General features: G+C 41.8%; 1 protein-coding gene and 1 long non-coding RNA gene across 6 annotated transcripts in view; both read right to left on the minus strand.

The window, feature by feature from the left end:
- The window catches only part of LOC115192447 (ras-specific guanine nucleotide-releasing factor RalGPS2), a 153,737-nt gene extending 137,399 nt beyond the window's left edge, over positions 1-16,338 (minus strand). For 3 of the 5 annotated variants that reach the window (XM_029750952.1, XM_029750949.1, XM_029750951.1), the window contains exon 1: positions 16,175-16,338. The gene's annotated coding sequence lies outside the window, so the exon portion shown is untranslated. Of the gene's footprint in view, positions 1-12,424; positions 12,577-16,174 lie in introns of those variants that run through there. The other 2 variants (XM_029750953.1, XM_029750950.1) reach the window with 2 other exon arrangements.
- A 4,403-nt stretch (positions 16,339-20,741) lies between these two features.
- On the minus strand, positions 20,742-23,790 carry LOC115192451 (uncharacterized). Its single transcript, XR_003877933.1, has 3 exons — positions 23,601-23,790; positions 21,084-21,224; positions 20,742-20,833 (listed from the first exon to the last, which is right to left on the minus strand). It is a non-coding gene; the product is annotated as an uncharacterized LOC115192451 (long non-coding RNA).
- Between the last annotated feature and the right edge of the window lie 70 nt (positions 23,791-23,860).

Consider the following 23,860-nt stretch of genomic DNA (forward strand, 5'->3'; position numbering starts at 1 on the left):
GCCCAGAAACGAGAATATGCATATAATTAGTAGATTTGGATAGAAAACACAAAAGTTTCTAAAACTGTTTGAATGGTGTCTGAGTATAACAGAACTCATATGGCAGGCCAAAACCTGAGAAGATTCCATACAGGAAGTGCCCTGTCTGACAATTTGTTATCCTTCTGTTGCATCTCTATCAAAAATACAGCATCTCTGCTGTAACTTGACATTTTCTAAGGCTTCCATTGGCTCTCAGAAGGCAGCAGAAAGTGGAATGGGGTGTCTGCTGTCTCTGGGCAAAGAACAGCAGGAGAATTTGTGAGTGGTCAGCCTGGGGACAGTGAGACTGAAAGGTGCGTTCACGAGAATTCTCCATTTTTTTCTTTCAGCCTTTGAATGAATACAACGTCGCCCGGTTGGAATATTATCGCTATTTTATGATAAAAATAGATTTTAAACAGCGTTTGACATGCTTCAAAGTACGGTAATGGAATATTTTGACATGTTTTGTCACGAAATGCGCTCGCACGTCACCCTTCGGATAGTGACCGGAACGCACGAACAAAACGCAGCTATTTGAATATAACTATGGATTATTTGGAACCAAAACAACATTTGTTGTTGAAGTAGAAGTCCTGGGAGTGCATTCTAACGAAGAACAGCAAAGGTAATCCAATTTTTCTAATAGTAATTCTGGAGTTTGGTGAGCCCCAAACTTGGTGGGTGTCAAAATAGCTAGCCGTGATATGTACTCAGAATATTGCAAAATGTGCTTTCGCCAAAAAGCTATTTTAAAAATCTGACACCACGATTGCATAAAAGGAGTTCTGTATCTATAATTCTTAAAATAATTGTTGTATTTTGTGAACGTTTATCATGAGTAATTTAGTAAAATCACCGGAAGTGTGCGGTGGGTATGCTAGTTCTGAACATCACATGCTAATGTAAAAAGCTGTTTTTTGATATAAATATGAACTTGATTGAACAAAACATGCATGCATTGTATAACATAATGTCCTAGGAGTGTCATCTGATGAAGATCAAAAGGTTAGTGCTGCATTTAGCTGTGGTTTTGGTTTTTGTGACATATGCTTGCTTTGAAAATGGCTGTGTGATTATTTTGGGCAGGGTACTCTGACATAATCTATTGTTTTGCTTTCACTGTAAAGCCTTTTTGAAATCGGACAATGTGGTTAGATTAACGAGAGTCTTGTCTTTAAAATGGTGTAAAAGTCATATGTTTGAGAAATTGAAGTTATAGCATTTGAGGTATTTGTATTTCGCGCCATGCGATTCCACTGGCTGTTGACTAGGTGGGACGCAAGCATCCCACCTAGCCCAGGGAAGTTAACTATACTAGAATGTTTAAAAGGCCGCTAAACATTTGTATATCGGCATCAGGTTTTTTTGGGCAAGGAAAATATTGGTATCAGCTAAAAATGTCATATCGGTGCATCACTAAAACAAAAATATACAAAAAAAGTACCGGAGAATCTCTAAATGTGGATTCTAACATTACGGATAATCCTGAATAATGATAAGCGAGAAAGTTTGAGGCATAAATATCATACCCTGACAAAAATGCTTACTTCCCCTGTTATTGGTAATGGTGAAATGTTAGCATGTCTTGGGGGTATGATCTTTGTATCAAATGCATCCAACGTGTTGGAGTAGATGCAAAAACAAAATGTGTAACTGTCCCAATACTAATCGAACCTCACTGTATTCGTCTTTAAAAGAGGAAAATACTGCTGTATATGTTTCTCTCCATCAGAGTTTATTTAGTGTAACGGTGTTGACATATACACAAAATAGTTGACAGTACTGACACTAGTCTTCAAGCATAGGAACAAATACTCTAGTGTGTAGTTAATGCTCTTTGAAGGTGCTTCACTGAGCAAGACTTGGATAACAAAGCTGCAGTAGGGCCTCCCTCCCACACACACGTTCCTCTAACCTGGCACTGCCCTGTCTCCAGGGACTGATAAAACAACCCATTACAGCTTGTAGAGAGGGGGAAGAGAGGGAGCGCTGAAGGGACTCCTAACCAAGTGGTAGAATGAACGCCCGCTGAGCAGCAGTGTCCACATGATTTAGCCTGGACATGTCTTTCAGAGGGCTGGTCAGTGGAGGGCAAAAAACACACAATAGTTAGCTCTCAGAGTTCAGTCAGAGTGCACATTGCATGCTGGAGAGGAACAAAAACGGACACCCAAATGCTCATGCATTTTTATACGCACACACACACGATAAAAGGGGATCGGCATAAAACCTCTCCCTGAGAAAGGGTGAGAACAGGAAGAGGAGCGAGAGCAGAGGGAGGCAGGCAGGCTATTCTAGTGATGAAAAAATAAAAATCGATACATATCACAATATTTCTGGGACAATATTATATCTATATTTGACTCCAAGTACATATTTTTTTGCTACTGTAGGTAGCTTTAGCTGGCGCTAAGCCTGCTGTACCTGCGCAAAAACTCCAATATTTTTCATCCTTTTAAAATGGTTGTCAATCTTTCCAAATAGCCTAGTGAGCCATCATTTTTATTTCCCTGAAATAATTATCATGCGCTCTCGTCTCTCTGCAACAGACAGAGAGCAATAAGTTTGGAACATCAAATCGCAATATCGATTTGCATATAGAATTGTGATAATCACAATATATATCATGCATCATCATGTGGCCGGTGACACTTCTTGAAAGACAAACATCTTGACAACTTGACTGCTGACATGCAAAACATTTTGGGACTGTTTCAGGAGTGGATTAATGTTTTGGGACTATATCAGAGGACTAACGTAAAAATACCAAAAAGATAGTTTGAGTGTATTTTCCCTTTAACAGTCCATGTTACTGCAGAAACTGACTCAACGGCAGTAATGGCTGTTGAAGCACTTCATCGCTGGTCTTCTGCATGCCTTCACTCACAGACCTCGTTCCCCTACCCCTCTCACCTTGGCCCCCTAGGTTTATGACACCACCTCATAAATTCCTCTATCACCTCTCTACAGTATCCTCAGATGGGACAGTCACTCAAGACCGCTGAGAACTAGAAGTGTAAATACATTTAGAAGAAAAGTGAAAAAGTCTTCAGTGAGTGTGTTAGAGCCTATTCATATACAGTGCCTTCAGAAAGTTCACACCCCTTGACTTTTTCCACATTTTATTGTGTTAAAGCCCGAATTTGAAATGTAGATTGGGTCACTGGCACACACACACACACCGCATAATGTCAAAGTGGAGTTATGTTTTTAGAATGGTTTACAAATCAATTAAAAATGAAGAGCTGAAATGTTTTCAGTCAATAAGTATTCAACCGCTTGGTTACGGCAACCTAAATAAGCTCAGGACTAAAAATGCGCTTAACTCACACTAAGTTGCATGGACTCAGTGCAATTATGGCAACTGGTATTCTCAGGCAGTCTCCTGTCACAGTACTAACCAGGCCTGGGTGTTATGGCCACAAGCATATATCCCCACCTGCCTGGCAGCCTACTTCTTATCACACTGCTCGCTTAACCTGGATGTCACTTCCTGTTCAATGCGGAACAAGGTTGAGCTCGGTTTTGTTTGTTTGAAAGTGTATTGGAAAGTTATTGGTAGCTAGCTAGCTTCTTAGTTTGGATCCCGCGGCGCAGTTGGCATCAGTTGCTGGGACTGCTTGTCTCTTTCCAGTGATAAATAGCAGACATTGAATATCCCTTTGAGCATGGTGCAGTTATTAATTCCACTTTGGATGGTGTTTCAATACACCTAGTCACTACAAAGATATAGGGGCCCTTCCTAACTCAGTTGCCGGAGAGGAAGGACACTGCTCAGGGATTTCAGAAAACTGAGGATGGAACAACACTGTGTTACTCCACAATACAAACCTAAATGACAGAGTGAAAAGAAGAAAGCCTCTACTTTTTATTTGCCATGAATCACTAAAGTAAAACTGCAACAAAAATATATGTCCTGAATATAAAGTGTTGTGTTTTGGGCAAATCCAACAACACGTCACTGAGTACAACTCTATATTTTCAAGCATGGTTGTGGCTGCATCATGTCATGGGTATGCTGGTCATTGGCAAGGTCTAGGGAGTTTTTGGGGGGATAAAAAAAGATATGAGCTAGAGCTAAGCACAGGCAAAAATCATCCAAGAGGAAATCCTGATTCTGTCTGCTGTCCAACAGACACTGGGAGACAAATTCACCTTTCAGCAGGACAATAACCTAAAACAAAGCCAAATATACACAAAGGTTGCTTACTAAGATGACATTGTATGTTCCCAAGTGGCCTAGTTACAGATTTGACTTAAAAATCAGCTTGACAGAGCTTGAAGAATAACAAAAATATAAGTGCCAACATTGTACAATCCAGGTGTGCAAAGCTCTTACCCAGAAGACTCAAAGCTGTGATGGCTGCCAAAGTCGATTCTAACATGTATTGACTCAGGGGTGTGAAAACATACACTACATGACCAAAAGCATGTGGACACCCACTCGAGCATCATATTCCAAAATCATAGGCATTAATATGGAGTTGGTCCCCCCTGTGCTGCTATAACAGCCTCCACCCTTCTGGGAAGGATTTCCACTAGATGTTGGAACATTGCTGCGGGGACTTGGTTTCATTCAGCCACAAGAGCATTAGTGAGGTAGGGGACTGACGTTGGGCTTTAGGCCTGGCTCGCATTTGGCATTGCAATTCACTCCAAAGGTGTTCGATGGGCTTGAAGCCAGTCAAGTTATCCTACAACAATCGACAAATCATTTGTATGGACCTCGCTTTGTGCACGGGGGCATTGTCATGCTGAAAAAGAAAAGGACCTTCCCCAAACTGTTGCACACGGTCGGATGCACAGAATAGTCTACAATGTCACTGTCTGCTGTAGCGTTAAGATTTCCCTTCACTGGAACTAAGGGGCCTAGCCCAAGCCATGAAAAAAAACTGCCCCCGAGACCATTATTCCTCCACTAAACTTTATAGTTGGCACTATGCATTGCGGCAGGTAGCGTTCTCCTGGCATCCGCCAAACCCAGATTCGTCCGTCAGACGGTGAAGCGTGATTTATCACTCCAGAGAACGCATTTCCACTGCACCAGAGTCCAATTGCAGCAAGCTTTACACCCCCCCAGCCGACGCTTGGCATTGCACATGGTGATTTTAGGCTTGCGTGCGGCTGCTTGGCAAAGGAAACCCATTTCATGAAGCTCCCAACTAAAAGTTATTGTACTGACGTTGCTTCCAGAGGCAGTTTTGAAATCTGTAGTGAGTGTTGCACCCGAGGACAGACAGTTTTTATACGCTACGCGATTCAGCACTCTGTTCTCGTTCTTTGAGCTTGTGGCCTACAGCTTTGCGGCTGAGCCGTTGTTTCTCCTAGTCATTTCCACTTCACAATAACAGCACTTACAGTTAACCGGGGCAGCTCTAGCAGGGAAGAAATTTGACAAACTGACTTGTTGGAAAGGTGGCATCCTATGACGGTGCCACATTGAAAGTCACTGAGTTCTTCAGTAAGGACATTCTGCTGCCAATGTTGGTCTATGGAGGTTGCATAGCTGTCTGCTGAGTTTTATACACCTGTCAGCAACGGGTGTGGCTGAAATAGCCATATCCACTAATTTGAAGGGGTGTCCACATACTTCTACAAAAGTATGTATAAAAATGTTTTCACTTTATCATTGGGGTTATTGTGTGTAGATTCTTAGTTTTATTAATTTTGAATTCAGGGTGTAACACAACAAAGAGTGAATTAGGTCAAAAGGTAGGAATAATTTTTGAAGACACTGTGTATAAGCCTTACAGGAATCTAACAAGCCTTAGGACTGGCCTCATTAGCCAGAGTTACATTTCTTCACCCCACCCACACGAGAGCTTGACCTAGGCACACGAGGGCCTGTTGCACTGACTGCAGCTACCTCGCCTGTTGTCCACCTACACACTTTCCATGTATTATCCCCACATTTCATGGACACATACACACAATGAATCATTGAAGGGTTAGTTTACAGTGCGACTGTGTGAGAGAGGAGACTTGGGGTCTGTGTGATTGAGGCTGATAGAGCAGCTGATTCATATGCCCCCATTTCAGCACAACCATTAGAAAGATACACAGCTCCATACAGCCGTGAACTGTTTACAAGAGAGTGAGAAGTTCAGAATAGGGAGATATGGCTTAACGATCACCAGTCAAAAGTTGACACACCAACCCATTCAAGGGTTGTTGTTTTTGTTTTTTTCTACATTGTAGAATAATAGTGAAGACATCAAAACTATGAACATATGGAATCATGAAGAAACCAAGTGTTAAACAAATCAAAATATGACTTCAACGTAGCCACCCTTTGCCTTGACAGCTTTGCAGACTCTTGGCAGTCTCTCATCCAGCTTCATGATGTAGTCCCCTGAAATGCATTTTAAAAAAACAGGTGTGCCTTGTTAAAATGTTAATTTGTGTAATATCTTTCCTTCTAAAAATGTGTTTGAGCCAATCAGTTGTGTTGTGACAAGGTAGGGATGGTATACAAAAGATGGCCCTATTTGGTAAAAGACCAAGTCCATATTATGGCAAGAATAGCTCAAAAAAGCGAAGAGAAATGACAGTCCATCATTACTTTAAGACGTTAAGGTCAGTCAAGCCAGAATATTACAAGAACTTTTAGCGTTTCTTCCAAACTTTCTTGGGTTAAATCGCCCGAGTTGAGAATGAGATTGGAGGAACAGAACAGAGAGAGGGGGACAGTGTGCCACTTGTAGTTGTTTGAGCCACTCCCAGTGTAAGTACAGGCGAAGACATCCAGTTCCAGATCAGTATGATCAAGGGAGGGCAGCCTGCCGTGGCAGCCGGGTAGCCTACTTGCTTGTTGTGGTACCAAAGGGGAAGTCAGCTCCGGACTGTGGGTCTCTACTCCGGTTTCCGGAAGTGAAAGTTGAGACATTCTCTTGAGTGACAGCCCAACAGCCAAACCGGCAGACCGAAGGTGGCAAGGGGCCACATGAGCTCCTCGATTATGGGCACAACACACACAGTGCCTTGCAAGAGTATTCATCCCCCTTGGCGTTTTTCCTATTTTGTTGCATTACAACCTGTAATTTAAAATGGATTTTACTTGAATTTCATGTAATGGACATCCAAAATAGTCCAAATTAGTATAGTGAAATCAAAACAAATAACTATAAAGGTGCGTGCATGTATTCACCCCCTTTGCTATGAAGCCCCTAAATAAGACCTGGTGCAACCAATTACCTTCAGAAGTCACATTATTTAACTAATTAAGTCCACCTGTGTGCAATCTAAGTGTCACGATCTCATTATATATATATATATCTCCAAAAAAATAAAGGGAACACTTAAACAACACAATGTAACTCAGAGTCAATCACACTTCTGTGAAATCAAACTGTCCACTTAGGAAGCAACACTGATTGACAATACATTTCACATGCTGTTGTGCAAATGGAATAGACAACAGGCGGAAATTATAGGCAATTAGCAAGACACCCCCAATAAAGGAGTGGTTCTGCAGGTGGTAACCACAGACCACTTCTCAGTTCCTATGCTTCCTGGCTGATGTTTTGGTCACTTTTGAATGCTGGCGGTGCTTTCACTCTAGTGGTAGCATGAGACGTAGTCTACAACCCACACAAGTGGCTCAGGTAGTGCAGCTCATCCAGGATGGCACATCAATGCGAGCTGTGGCAAGTAGGTTTGCTGTGTCTGTCAGCGTAGTGTCCAGAGCACGGAGGCGCTACCAGGAGACAGGCCAGTACATCAGGAGACATGGAGGACGTAGGAGGGCAACAACCCAGCAGCAGGACCGCTACCTCCGCCTTTGTGCAAGGAGGAGCACTGCCAGAGCCCTGCAAAATGACCTCCAGCAGGCCACAAATGTGCATGTGTCTGCTCAAACGGTCAGAAACAGACTCCATGAGGGTGGTATGAGGGCCCGACGTCCACAGGTGGGGGGGGTTGTGCTTACAGCCCAACACCGTGCAGGACGTTTGGCATTTGCCAGAGAACACCAAGATTGGCAAATTCGCCACTGGCGCCCTGTGCTCTTCACAGATGAAAGCAGGTTCACACTGAGCACGTGACAGACGTGACAGAGTCTGGAGACGCCGTGGAGAACGTTCTGCTGCCTGCAACATCCTCCTCCGGTTTGGCGGTGGGTCAGTCATGGTGTGGGGTGGCATTTCTTTGGGGGGCCGCACAGCCCTCAATGTGCTCGCCAGAGGTAGCCTGACTGCCATTAGGTACCGAGATGAGATCCTCAGACCCCTTGTGAGACCATATGCTGGTGCAGTTGGCCCTGGGTTCCTCCTAATGCAAGACAATGCTAGACCTCATGTGGCTGGAGTGTGTCAGCAGTTCCTGCAAGAGGAAGGCATTAATGCTATGGACTGGCCCGCCCGTTCCCCAGACCTGAATCCAATTGAGCACATCTGGGACATCATGTCTCGCTCCATCCACCAATGCCACGTTGCACCACAGACTGTCCAGGAGTTGGCGGATGCTTTAGTCCAGGTCTGGGAGGAGATCCCTCAGGAGACCATCCGCCACCTCATCAGGAGCATGCCCAGGCATTGTAGGGAGGTCATACAGGCACGTGGAGGCCACACACACTACTGAGCCTCATTTTGACTTGTTTTAAGGACATTACATCAAAGTTGGATCAGCCTGTAGTGTGGTTTTCCACTTTAATTTTGAGTGTGACTCCAAATCCAGACCTCCATGGGTTGATAAATTGGATTTCCATTGATTATTTGTGTGTGATTTTGTTGTCAGCACATTCAACTATGTAAAGAAAAAAGTATTTAATAAGATTATTTCATTCAGATCTAGGATGTGTTATTTTAGTGTTCCCTTTATTTTTTTGAGCAACATCATACATACATACATACATACATACATACAGTGGGGAGAACAAGTATTTGATAACCTGCAAAATCAGTAGTGTTTCCTACTCTACATGCTTTGTAAGGTCTGTAATTTTTATCATAGGTACACTTCAACTGTGAGAGACGGAATCTAAAACAAAAATCCAGAAAAATCACATTGTATGATTAAGTAATTAATTTGCATTTTATTTCATGGCATAAGTATTTGATCACCTACCAACCAGTAAGAATTCCAGCTCTCACAGACCTGTTAGTTTTTCTTTAAGAAGCCCTCCTGTTCTCCACTCATTACCTGTATTAACTGCACCTGTTTGAACTCGTTACCTGTATAAAAGACACCTGTCCACACACTCAATCAAACAGAGTCCAACCTCTCCACAATGGCCAAGACCAGAGAGCTGTGTAAGGACATCAGGGATAAAATTGTAGACCTGCACAAGGCTGGGATGGCCTACAGGACAATAGGCAAGCAGCTTGGTGAGAAGGCAACAACTGTTGGCGTAATTATTAGAAAAAGGAAGAAGTTCAAGATGACGGTCAATCACCCTCGGTCTGGGGCTCCATGCAAGATCTCACCTCGTGGGGCATCAATGACCATGAGGAAGGTGAGGGATGAGCCCAGAACTACACGGCAGGACCTGGTCAATAACCTGAAGAGAGCTGGGACCACAGTCTCAAAGAAAACCATTAGTAACACACTACGCCGTCATGGATTAAAATCCTGCAGCGCACGCAAGGTCACCCTGCTCAACCCAGCGCATGTCCAGGCCCATCTGAAGTTCGCCAATGACCATCTGGATGATCCAGAGGAGGAATGGGAGAGTGTCATGTGGTCTGATGAGACAAAAATAGAGCTTTTTGGTCTAAACGCCAATCGCCGTGTTTGGAGGAAGAAGGATGAATACAACCCCAAGAACACCATCCCAACCGTGAAGCATGGAGGTGGACATATCATTCTTTGGGGATGCTTTTCTGCAAAGGGGACAGGACGACTGCACCATATTGAGGGGAGGATGGATGGGGCCATGTATCGCGAGATATTGGCCAACAACCTCCTTCCCTCAGTAAGAGCGTTGAAGATGGGTCGTGGCTGGGTCTTCCAGCATGACAACGACCCGAAACACACAGCCTGGGCAGCCATCCCCACAGTGAAGCATGGTGGTGGCAGCATCATGCTGTGAGGATGTTTTTCCATTGGCAGGGACTGGAAAACTGGTCAGAATTGAAGGAATGATGGATGGCGCTAAATACAGGGAAATTCTTGAGGGAAACCTGTTTCAATCTTCCAGAGATTTGAGACTGGGACAGAGGTTCACCTTCCAGCAGGACAATGACCATAAGCATACTGCTAAAGCAACACTCGAGTGGTTTAAGGGGAAACATTTAATTGTCTTGGAATGGCCTAGTCAAAGCCCAGACCTCAATCCAATTGAGAATCTGTGGTATGACTTACAGATTGCTGTACACCAGTGGAACCCATCTAACTTGAAGGAGCTGGAGCAGTTTTGCCTTGAAAAATGGGTAAAAATCCCCATGGCTAGATGTGCCAAGCTTATAGAGACATACCCCAAGAGACTTGCAATTACATAATAGATATGCAAAGTTCAGTGTCTTAATTGTTTCACTAAAACAATTTTGCATCTTCAAAGTGGTAGGCATGTTGTGTAAATCAAATGATCCAAATCCCCCCAAAAAGCTGTTTTAATTCCAGGTTGTAAGGCAACAAAATAGGAAAAATGCCAAGGGGGGTGAATACTTTCGCAAGCCACTGTACATAGATACAGCGCCTGACTGACTAATATCGCTTGACACCTAACCTTCAGTAGGCAACCAGCACCACCAGAGACACCTTACACACTGCTATTTCCTGCAGAATGTGTTGCACTAAATGTATTTTCTGTGAAAGAAAATAACTAGTTGCACGCCCCTGATCACTTTATTGAAGAGAAAAAAATGAGCGGTGAAATGGTTTAAAATGCATTTTACCTTTTGAATGTCTGTGTTTTGAAAATGCAAATCACTGAACTCTAATGCGGCCCCTGCCTAAATCTCCATGGCTGACTGCAGCATCATCACTATCACCATTCAGTCACAAATAATGTTAGGGCCAAAGACATCCTAGACAAGTCAGCTTGCATCTTAAAATGTGACCCACCGCTTCGATCTTGTGTAGCCAAATATGAAATGGTGTTTTTTTTTTACCTAGGATAAAGGTAGAGACTCAGAGCTACAAAATGGTATATCATACACTGCATGAGGAACAATGGGAAAGTAATTCTGCTTTGAAAGTTGATAAACTTGTAACCCCACTTTTGAGAAAATGGCCCTTGGTACAGAGAGCTCTTTGTCTACACCTATTCAGCATCATTCAAACCCTCTTAAGCTTTAGCCCCACCCATCGCATTAAGGATTCACGAGGCCATGTGCTAAAGAGTGAGTAATTTAACTGTCACTTTACGGATACGCTAACAGACACTTGTCTAAATTGGTCATGTGAAGGAAATGCTATAACCACCCCCCAACCACATCTTGCGAAGCGGATGGGTCATTATTGTCTAGACGTGTTACACATCTTAATGAAATACAATAGATGGCCATAATCACCCCCAGACACACCTGGCTAAATTGATGGGTCATGTAATCTTCTGTTGAAGTAGAGTATTTTGCTTAGACATGTAGCTAGCTAAACAATTAACCATAATCCCAACCCATTCTACTAGCAATACAAATTGATTGTCATAGCTAGCCACCATGCATGAAATGCTGTAGTAACTAGGTTCAATTTGAGCTAGCTAGCTAACAATAGGCTATAACTAGCAATGCAAATGACTGAGATACGAATAATATTGCTACACAGATCATACACGTAAAATTGGCAAGTGTACTTAAAATATCTGAAAATGTAGCTTGCCTCTTACCCGTATACATGGATGAAGACTTCACGGTAGCATGTATTTTCTGTTTGTAGCTAGCTACAGCTTGTTTGGCCCATTGTTGTGTCAAGTCACTCCGGTTCACACTGACTGTGTGCAGAAAGTAGTCCATCACAATTTTTTCCACTGATCTTTGTTGATAACAACATTACTACCCTGAATTTTGCAGGAGCTAAGAGCAGTAGCAACACTTTTGCAGTTCTCCATGGCTAAAAAAGCTGTGTTTCCAAGGATTATCTACACATACTGAGCAGCTGATGTTATAGACAAAAGCGTGCTACATGGCAGAGCAATCCAAACTCATCTGTCGGCATGTCCAGCCCATCCATTATCTCAGCCCCCCCAAAAATAACATGTTGCAATGCCTCTCCTGTGAAGTACTGACGTGATATGCCTTGCTTCTTAAAACGGTTCACAAAGACCAACATTGAGACACACACAGACCAGGACACATGTTGCAATTTAAAGCTAGAATCCTAAAGTGGTGAAACTGCCACATCTGTTTGGGATATTACAACAAAGAGGTTACTGCAAACAAAGATTTCCCCTTCTCAGAAATCATTGCGCATGCGATAGTACATTTTCTGTTGTTCTGCATTTTGTTTTTACCATGCTCCTTACCTCAGTTTAGTTGACAAAATAATAACAAATCCGGACTCCATCTTTAAGAAAGTCCCATGTCATCCGAGGGACAAAACCCAGAGCAGGCTAACTAAACCCGAGACAGACCATGGCGCTGACATCTGACGCATGCCCTGTAGCGCATGCGCACACACACACACAGCAGAGAGTCTCATTTTACAGCTAATCACATTTCAGGCCTTGGAAAGACAGAACACAACACACAACTACAGCACCCAGCACCAGATGGGCACACCTAGAGCACAGCAGTACTACCACTTAGATTAGACTGCACTAACCAGTGTTCGTGTGGGACAGTCAGGGAGGGCCAGTGACATGAAAAAATATAAAATTATACAGTTACATATCAAGATATTATTTGACGATACATCGTATTGTTTTACGCTAGTTGGCAGTACCTGCACCAAAACGGCAGTATTTTTCCTTCATAGCTTGTTCTCCATCTTTTTTTTAAAAGAGAGCCAATTTGTTTTCAGCACTTTTATTACCATGACTGATCAAACTTGTTTTCTCATGGCTCTCGTCCCTCTTCAGCTGACATGAGCAATATGTTTGGAACATCAAATCGCAATAAAATCACATTATCAAATCACAATACATATAGAATCATGATATCATATTGTGAGGTCCCTGGCAATTCCCAGCCCTAGCGACATACAGACAGTGACAAACTAGTGTGCAAAAATGAGATCGTGACAAGATAGAAGACCAGGAAAAGGCCAATTTAAGCCAACTCGTCTGTTTAAATGAGACACAGATGCAAGAGAAACAGATTGGCTGTACATGCACCATGGGGTGGCATGTAGCCTGGCAGTAAAGAGCATTGGGCCAGTAACCGGAAGATCACTGGTTCGAATCCCTGAGCCAGCAAGGTGGAAAACATCTGCCATTGAGCCAGAAAGTTAAACCCCAACAACAACTGTTCCATGGGCACTGGTGACGTGGATTTCGTTTTAGGCAGCCCCCCACACCTCTCTAATTCAAAGGGGTTGGGTTAAATGCAGAAGAAATAATTCAGTTGAATGCATTCAGTTGTGCAACTGACTAGGTATTCCCTTTCCCTATATTATGGTGAAACCTATATTATGGTGAAACTGCCTTACTAATCTTGATTATTGAATTCTCTGTACACCAGGTGTAGGCAAACAGATGAATCCAGAGATTTTGCCCCCCCCAAAATTCAGTAAAAAATATATACACACACTGAACAAAAATATAAACGCAACATGTAAAGTGTTGGTCTCATAGTTCATGAGCTGGTTTCAACTGTACCGGGCAGATGGCAGACTGTGTGTGTGGCATTGTTTGGGCGAGCGGTTTGCTGATGTCAAAATGTCCCAATTCTTCCAAGGCCTGCATACTCAGCAGACATGTCACCCATTGTGCGTGTTTGGGATGCTTTGGATTGATGTGGACAACAGCTTGTTCCAGTTCCCGCCAATATCCAGAAACTTCACACAGTCATTGAATAGGAGTGGGACAACATTCCACAGGCCACAATCAACAGCCTGATCAACTCTATGCGAACGAGATGCATCGCGCTGCATGAGGCAAATAGTGGTCACACCAGATACTGACTGGTTTTCTGATCCACACCCCTACCTTTTTTTTTTTTAAAGTATTTTTGACCAACATATGTAAATCTGTAATCCCAGTCATGTGAAATTCATAGATTAGGGCCTAATTGATTTAAATTGACTGATTTCCTTATATGAACTGTAACTCAGTCAAATCTTTGAAATTGTTGCATTTATATTTATGTTCAGTTTATCTTGCTCTGCATCCTATGCAACAGCTCTAGTCATGCATGGAAATACATAATCTATCCTACAGGAGATCTGCCAGGGAGACTCAGCGGCTGTGATCTCTCATTAGGCTGAAATCTGGAACCTTATCTAACCATTCAATATCAGACTATTCACTTTATCTTTTAGCAATGAATAGACACGACAATTGTAGCTATGTAGATATGAGCATCTAACAACTCAAATCTATCTTGCATGTTAGTTTCATCTTGAGAGAATGTTTATCTGGCAATGCAGAAGTGCGCCTACAATACACGTCTGTGTATCTAACCAAGGCTATTATATATAGCCTGGTGGTCCAGATCCGTTTAAGTGCTAGTTTAGCAAACTCCTCTCTGTGTTCGTTCCACGTCATGCCAAACGTGTATGGCATGACAAGTTATGATAGGATAGAGGTGTTGGCTACAGTACAGCCTGTGACCAACCAGGCTGTGAAGGCACTACCATGACTATAAGGCATCTCAGGGCTGGACATGAAAGCTTGTCCGCTTCCCCGGGGCAAGTATAATAAAAAATATATATATAATAATAAATATAGATTTAAACTGGCCTAATGGACAAGTTAAAGAAATCACGCAAAACCCACAATATCACACAATTAGGCTACGCAGATCCGAATTGGAGTGGTGTCATCTGGGACGGGGGACAAGTGACTTGAGCTTTCCGACAAGTTTATATATATAATAAAAATGATTTTTTTTTTTTTAAATCCTACTGGCTAAAAACGTTAATGTCCAGACCTGCATCTCAGTTATGGAACAAGCTTACACTGCTTGACAGATTTTACTGGGTTAACGGAAATCTGCCTGCATGCCATGTGGCATGACTGATATATGTTGCTGTAGAGTCCCTGGCTTTGCCCAGCAAGAGTGGCTATTGTCTAGCAATATCAAGGCATTGAAGGCAGCAATGAAAGATGCATCAGCGATCTGTTAAACATGGCTCATCTAGGTAATGATGTGGGACATGAGACGTGCTTGACTGTGCATTACTCTACACTTTCACCCTTGGAAATCAATTATATCGACCCACGATATTGCTTTTAACTGGTACATTACAGGGCCTAACGTTACCTAGCTAATGTAGCAAAACACATTGATGCTGACATATCCTAGCTACAGTAGGCAGGCACCACGATGTTGATGCCAACCTGTCATGAAAGATTAATGAATTCGTATTGCAACGGCTGGCTGGCTAACGTGATGCTTCTTGCCTGTGTATAAACTACAGGCCGTTGCACCTCCCTAAAAGTGCTCTGCTTTTTCAGACTAACTGCACATAGTAATAACTTCTACATTGAAAGACAACTAGCCAAACTGCAGTCTACGTTTACATCCAAGCCATTTTAGAGAGAGAAAAAAAAACACGCCCCACCCGAAACACTCCTGAGATCTGGGCGGGACAGTGAGGGGGGGTTCTGAGTCCAAGATAACCCAAGCCAAGGCGTTTCAGTAGCCATCAGCTTAGCACTAACAGCAGGCTGGGGACAACACGCGCAAATAACCGTTAGCCAGCTAGCCATTTCAGTTGGCTAAAAAACACACAAATATCAACGACATTAAAAAGGACAGTTGCTAGTTAGTTTGCTAATTAAACTTGGCAAACAAACGTTGACTACCAACAGTAGCTAACGTTAGCTAACTCGACAAGTGCAAACATCTAAAAGACATTGAGAGCACGAACTGGCTGTGGTGTAATGCAAGGTAGTTAACGTCAGCTAACGTACTTAACGTTACTGCAACACATAATACTATTCAACTCAAAATAAACTCTTTACTTAAACCTTCAAAGAGAAAGCTTAACGTCGTTAGTGTGGCTTACTCCAGTGGATAACGTTAGCTAACCTTCCGCGCAAATGGATTTAGCATCAGGGATGCTGCCACACACCCTAGCTTACGAAAACAGACATAAACCAGACACTCACCACAAAGAAATGGGTGCCAAATTCCTCTTTTCGGGTAGGGAAACTCGACCCCCGCAAATTTCAGAGGCTCCTACAAAGCCAAAAGCGGTGTACTCTGCAACAGCTGTGTTCTGTTTTGAATGAGGGTTGAATGGACACGGGAAAAGGGGCGGGATTTAGAAAGTTCGCTCGCCTTCGCTGTTGCCCGCTGCATCCTGGTCTCAGAGCATTTCGTATTATTGTGTACGTAAATCCGAAACATGTAACAGCTGTGTTCTGTTTTGAATGAGGGTTGAATGGACACGGGAAAAGGGGCGGGATTTAGAAAGTTTGCTCGCCATTGCTGTCGCCCGCTGCAACCTGGTCTCAGAGCATTTCGTATTATTGTGTACGTAAATCCGAAAGCCTTGTTTTTGGGTAATAAATGACATGTCCAATGGTATGTTTTAATTTGTGGATGTCAGGCACTAATGTCGTATGATATAATACGAATTGTAATTCGTGACATATGTTACGAATTTGCAAAATACAGAATATGTTAAGATTTTGCAAATGAAATATATGTTGCAAATGAAATATATGTTACAAATTTGCAAAACGTATGATATGTTACGAATTCTAGCTAGGCAGTTAGGCGGCTAACCTTAGTTAGCTGGCTAACGTTAGCTAGGCTAGGGGTTCGGGTTAAGTTTAGGAGTTAGGTTAAAGGAGTAAAGTTAGGAAAGCGTGTTAAGTAGTTGCAAAGTAGCTAAAAACTAGTAAGTAGTTGTAAAGTTGCTCATTAGCAAAAATGCTAAAGTTGTCCCTGATGACATTCAAACTCCCAACCTTTGAGTTGCTAGACATTCATTCCTACCCATCCACCCGGACCAACCATCCTACTTTCGTTTTTGCGTTAAGTACCCATCTGTTTTATGTAACCATATCAAACCTAACATATACTAATAATTCATTGTTGTAAATACTTATGCTTCCAATAACAAGTCAAGTAACTGTATTTTATTTAGAGACATCGAGAGGAAAATAAGTAATATTGTCTAAATTTCCATTGGCCAAAGTAATATGGGGTGGAGATTTTAATGCAGTATTACATGATAATCTAGATAGATGGCCTCCTAAGGATAGCAATTCTGTTTGTGAGATAAGGAATATATGTCTAAGGTTAGGTATTCTACATATTTGGAGACATAAGAACCCAGATATTATGTTTACATGGAGTACCAAAGATGTATCTATACAATCCCGTATTGATTTCTGGCGGATATCTGAAGAAATGGCTGACAAGGTTGATACAGTCTCGATTGAACCATCAATTTTTAACAGACCACAAAGGGATCTCAATAAAGATAAATATGCATGTTTTGTCAACAAAAAAAGTTAAAGGTTACTGGAAAATGAATAAGACTTTACTAGATAATGAAGTATTTAAGAAGGAAGTAGCAGGAATTATTGATAAATACTGGAATTGTGCCTGTGTTATGAATACGTTCGGGAGTTACTGGGAGCTAATGAAATTTGATATAAGGCTTTTGACTATTTCAATGGGGAAAGAAATTGCTTGTGCCGAGAGAGAGAGAGAAAATGACATCATAAAGGGAATAATGGATCATATTAAAAAAACTGAACTAACTAATCAGGAATTACTGGAGCTATCATCATTGCAAATACAGTTAGACTGTATCTACGAGGAAAAGGCCCGGGGAGCGTTTGTAAGGTCAAGATGGAAGAGGGAGAGAAAAATACAAAATATTTCTTTAATTTAGAAAAAAGGGCAGGTGAAAAGACTTCCATATGTAAATTAATGATTAATAATACTCCCAATGAAAATCCAAAAGAAATCGCTCAGCATGTTGCCCAGTTTTATCAGAATATGTATACATCAGTGCAGTCAACTTCCAATATGGATCTTTTCTTAGACAATGTAACAAACATTGCTAAGAAGATAGATAATGATTTCAGGGATTTTTGTGATGAGTTATCTGAAATTGAGATAAAAGACTGTATTAAAAGCCTTAAGGACAATAGGTTCCCTGGAAATGATGGTTTAATAAGAAGGTTTTATAAAGCATTCAATGATAAATTGATTCCTTTCATTCTTGCTATGTTCCAAGAATCAATAGAAAAAGGGGAGTTACCGGCTTCCTTAAAGCAAGGTGTAATTACTTTGATTCCCAAACCTAATAAGGATAGTCTTTATATTGACAACCGGAGACCCATTAGCCTGTTGAATAATGATGGGAAGTTATTTGCTCTTGTATTTGCTAAGAGGTTGAAACAAGGCTGGCATCATATAATAGATTTTTTATTTATTTACCTTTATTTATGAAAGGTAAATATGATGAAGAACAATCTGGTTTTATTCATGGTCGACATGTCAGTAATAACATCAGGCTCTGATCAGGCCCTACACCCAAACAAGGGTACTGCGTTCATCCACCTCTGGCCTGCTCGCCTCCCTTCCTCTGAGGAAGCACAGTTCCCGCTCAGCCCAGTCAAAACTGTTCACTGCTCTGGCACCCCAATGGTGGAACAAGCTCCCTTACGACGCCAGGATAGCGGAGTCAATCACCACCTTCCGGAGACGCCTGAAACCCCACCTCTTTAAGGAATACCTGGGATAGGATAAAGTAATCCTTCTACCCCCCCCTTAAAAGATTTAGATGCACTATTGTAAAGTGGTTGTTCCACTGGATATCATAAGGTGAATGCACCAATTTGTAAGTCGCTCTGGATAAGAGCGTCTGCTAAATGACTTAAATGTTAAATGTAAATGTAAATGAGTGTCCAGGATTTATGTTACTATGTTACGTTTAGTCTATGAGACCAGACTGCCCATACACACTGCTCTAAAATATTTTTTGTGTCTCCCCCAATGTTACTAGGGAGTGTAAACTGATCCTACATCTGTGGCTACAGCTAAGGGTGATTCCTATCACCATGTGTCAGTACACCAGAGAATGCTGCGTGTGTGTCGCGTGGAGTCTTGACTGGAACCTACCGGGGGCGCGAGACAGAGCTGGGCACTGTTTAGTCAAGTGTCTACGAGAGTGGATGGTATGCCAGTGAAATTGCCACCAGTAATGGTAAGAGAGAGGATAGAGGTCTGTATTTTAGGTTTCTCACTACACCCCCAAATATTTTGCATTACAGCCAAGTTGTTATCACGGATGTGACCAGTGTGCTTCTCTGCTGGATTTGGAAGTAGCAAGACAATAGAATATGTTTGCATCAATTTTTTCAAATTGTCAAATTGGACCATGGAAGGCTGGGACTTTAATAATAATAATAATAATATGTGTACAAAAAACATAATAAATGTTTCAGCAATTCTGACCGAAACGTCACATTATCTGTCTGGTCTGAAGCGCTTTACTCAATAACGTGAATATGTCCCACCCGATTATTCTATTTTTAACACATTACATGATATCAAATGGGATGAGCAAATTAGACAAAATAAAACTCTGACCTGCCCTGATCTACTCATGGACAGTGGGTTTGCCATATCACGCTAGTTTTCTTTGACTTTGACACCATCTTGTGGTAGAACCTATGAACTTCGCAAACAGCTGCATTTTAACACGATCACACACTTGAATGGCGCTGTTTTTCCACTGTCAATGTGGGATGAGATACTCTCCACCATGGATTAATAACTATAATAACACCACGTGAACTGAGCTGTTTGCCTGAACTCATTTTAATCAAGTCAAGTTGTTGTCAATGTTCAGGCAGATAGATGTGTTGGACTGAGAATCTGTCCTCTCTCCATGTCGAGAGGAACAATCTCATTGGATGCAAAATAATTAAGTTGGTCCCCCATAGACAGAAAAAACATGTACATGTTTTACAGAGCCCCATATAAATCATCCATACACAAAGGATTGGACCCTTTTTTTCAATTTCCGCCTAAAATGACATACCCAAATCTAACTGCCTTGTAGCTCAGGACCTGAAGCAAGGATATGCATATTCTTGATACCATTTAAAAGAAAACACTTCTTGTGGAAATGGGAAATGAATGTAGGAGAATATAACACATTAGATCTGGTAAAAGATAATACAAAGAAAAAAAACATGCATTTTTTGTATTTTTTTGTACCATCATCTTTGAAACGCAAGAGAAAGGCCATAATGTAATATTCCAGCCCAGGTGCAATTTAGATTTTGGCCACTAGATGGCAGCAGTGTATGTGTAACATTTTTAGACTGATCCAATGAGCCATTGTATTTCTGTTCAAAATGTTATATCAAGACTGCCCAAATGTGCCTAATTGATTTATTCATTTTCAAGGTCATAATTGTGCACTCTCCTCAAACAATAGCATGGTATTATTTCACTGTAATAGCTACTGTAAATTGGACAGTGCAGTGAAATTAACAAGATTTTAAACTTTCTGCCCAAATCAGATATGTCTATGTCCTGGGATTTTTTGGTTTGTTACTTACTAGCTCATGCTAATCACATTAGCTTACGTTAGCTCAACCGTCCCACGGGGGGGACACCAATCCCGTAGAGGTTTTAAAACACACACATTAGTGAATCCTTCAACCTTTCACCCTCAGGGCCAGCCTTCATGGCTCAACCAACGTCGGTGAGGAGACCCACGTTTTGACACGCATCCACAGACTTCTTACCACGACTGCTGTAGGCCATCTTCAGATTATCTGCAATTTCCCCTGGTGGAGAGATTTAGAACATGGTGAGTTTGACCACTTGGGGGATGAATTCAGTCTCTGTCTGTCTGTATTTTGTTATCATCCTTATATTTCTTATTAATAAGATGACATGTCTGAAAACATGTTTTTGTCATGCCATACTCTAATCTTTCAAATGACTTGTCTATCTGAGCAATGCAAATTGTTGCAGACTTTGCTGTTGTGATCTTCTAGTGAATGGGATTACGTTTAGTGTAGTGGAGTCATGTACCTTTCCCTTGGACATAGTAAACCCCGAGCTTGTAGAAGCCTTCACCATGTTTATTCATCTCACAATTGTGTTTGAGCACCTGGGTGGTAGACTCAACATTTTCTTTCACTCCTTCAATGTAGTCAGCAAGCCTTTGACACCCTGACAACAGAATACATACATGCAGAATGAGGTTAGATACATTTGAGGTGGAAGGCGAAAAGCTTACAGTACAAGTACATGAGGCATAAAAAAACTAAACACCAACCAGAATCAGTGGTTCAGCACCCCAGTTATGGGACAGCGAAAGGGTAACCATGAGCTGAACAACACTGAATGACCCCAACACTCACTTCAGCACCAGTGCATAGGACAGCGCATGTCATGCCTTTCCTTCAGGGTCCTTCTCTCTGTAACACTGGTAGCTGAATTCTACACCTATGTCATCCAAATACTGCTTCACCTCCTTTTCGTCCTCAAAGTTTATGAGTCTAGCCGCGATTCGAACGGAGGAGCAGTGTCGTAAAAACCCCTATCTAAAAACCACACGTGTTGAAAAGTCCACAACTTGTGACCTTGGTGTTGGACTGATGAGGTAATAATTTCAGAGTCTGGTCCCCGTTGAACAACAATGTAATATTGAGAGATCGTCTTGATTAAGGCTAATGTGATGAACGTGCAGTGAATTATAATCTATTTTAAAATAAAAGGTAGCTAGAGATGCTTGTTTTAGCAGATTTTCTAGAATTCTACCAACAGTAGCCATGACATCACCTACAAGCATCGCCTACCCGCGGAACCGCGCTTCTTAACACTAGCCCGCTTAACCAAGAAGCATGCCGCACCAATGTGTCGGAGGAAACACCATTCAACTGACGACCGCTGTCAGCCTGCAGGTGCCCGGCCGTCACAAGGAGTTGCTACGAGGTCAGCCTGCAGGTGCCCGGCCCGCGACAAGGAGTCGCTAAAGCGCAATGAGCCAAGTAAAGCCCCCCTAGCCAAACCCTCCCCTAACCCGGACGACGCTAGGCCAATTGTTCACCGCCCTATGGGACTCCCGATCACGGCCGTTTGTGATACAGCCCAGGATCGAACCCGGGTCTGTAGTGATGACTCTAGCACTGTGATGCAGTGCCTTAGACCGCTGCGCCACTCGGGAGGCCCACATCATTGTCCTGTTTTACCACAGCACTGTTAACCGCAGCACATTGAAGCATATATGATTTGTCTAGTTATGTAAGGGATCGAATGGATTGGATGTGCGTTTTAAATATCTATTAACTGATTTATTAAATATCTGATCAGTGGAACAATTCTCCTGCTTAACAATGGGCTAAAATGTAGGGTAATTATTGTGCTTGTCAGCAAGAACACTATTACCATTCCCCACACTTATTTTATTATTCTACTTCTTCATAATTTTTTCAGTGTAATAACATATTTGAAATCTGATATGCTTACTCGTGTCTATGAAAATGAATTATATGAGGCTATGTATTTTTGCAGCCATTCATGGGCAGTTTTGAATAAGTCACAAAAATAAGCATTGGATATTGAATGCTCCAGGTCTCAAATATAATTTTAGGACATTTTAGTATTTGTGCACATGCTAGGCATAGATGGTAGGGGGACTCATAAATGCATCATATTTTGTCTATGTGGAGTATGATGATGGCAAGGATCTTCAACTAGTTGGCATAAACCACCTGAATCTTCATTTGATTTTTCTTGAAGGTTGGTTGATTTTGAGAAATTAATTGTTAGAACAAGAACATTTTCAAACTCTCAGAACTTGGGAAACATAGATCAGGGGTGGCCAACCCTCCTGGAGCGCAAGCAGGGTTTACCCAAATTACAAAATATTTGTGTCCTTACCTTGAAACTAACCTATGGACAAGGATACTGCAATCTATGATTTGGTTACCCACTGCCATCAACCATTTATATTAGTATTTCCTGAGCAGAGCCTTGGTGTAGTGGTTAAACTCCCCGGCATGTGTCGTATACAACTTTCCACGTGAGAACAGGAATCAATCCCTGCTTCCAACTTTCCCACTGTTTCTCCCACTGAATAAAGTGTCAAACTACCTCAAAAATATGTAAAAAAAAAAATATTTCATCACCCCAAAATCTCAAAGTAGTCAAATTTTGAGTGTTCATTTAATGCTCAAAGCATCCTGAAAAACCATGACCTTTGGTTTTTATTATTAAAATGTTCCACCCTGGTCATAAGCCTAAACCATGTCAAAATAAATAGAATGACAGAAAATTAGCTTTAAAACAATAAAATATTCCCGGGGGAGAACCCCCAGACTCCCCAACTAAGGGTTGTGCTAGGGGGCAATGAAATTCATATAGCAAATCTCACTCCAAGGTTTCTTCAAAAGTTGGCAGCCTTGCAGGCAGTCATGGCTAGAATTGTTGTCAAATTAACTTCAGATTTTACTTTTCGTAGCAGGTTTGGATAAATAACACAGCAGGTTAGGATAATTAGGTTAAGGTTTGGAAAAGGGTTGCTAAAATTCGAAACAAATATACCTTCGATGTTATTTTACAAAAGCTGGATCCCTTCTAGTCATGACCAGTGACTTGAAGGCGACTTTATAAAAAACCGAATGACCGTTGATCACATCAACATTAAAGGTGTATAGCTTCATATACTACAGGCGCAGTCGGACAATTTGTATCCCCATTATGCAACAACCTTTGAAAGGGACTAGACAACATTTATCCTCGAAAGCGCCCTGTATGTTTCTAGCATAGACTGTAAATGATAGCTTCCTAGCTGGTGATGTACT

This window comes from Salmo trutta, chromosome 4, assembly GCF_901001165.1.
Source record: "Salmo trutta chromosome 4, fSalTru1.1, whole genome shotgun sequence".
Classification (NCBI taxonomy): domain Eukaryota; kingdom Metazoa; phylum Chordata; class Actinopteri; order Salmoniformes; family Salmonidae; genus Salmo; species Salmo trutta.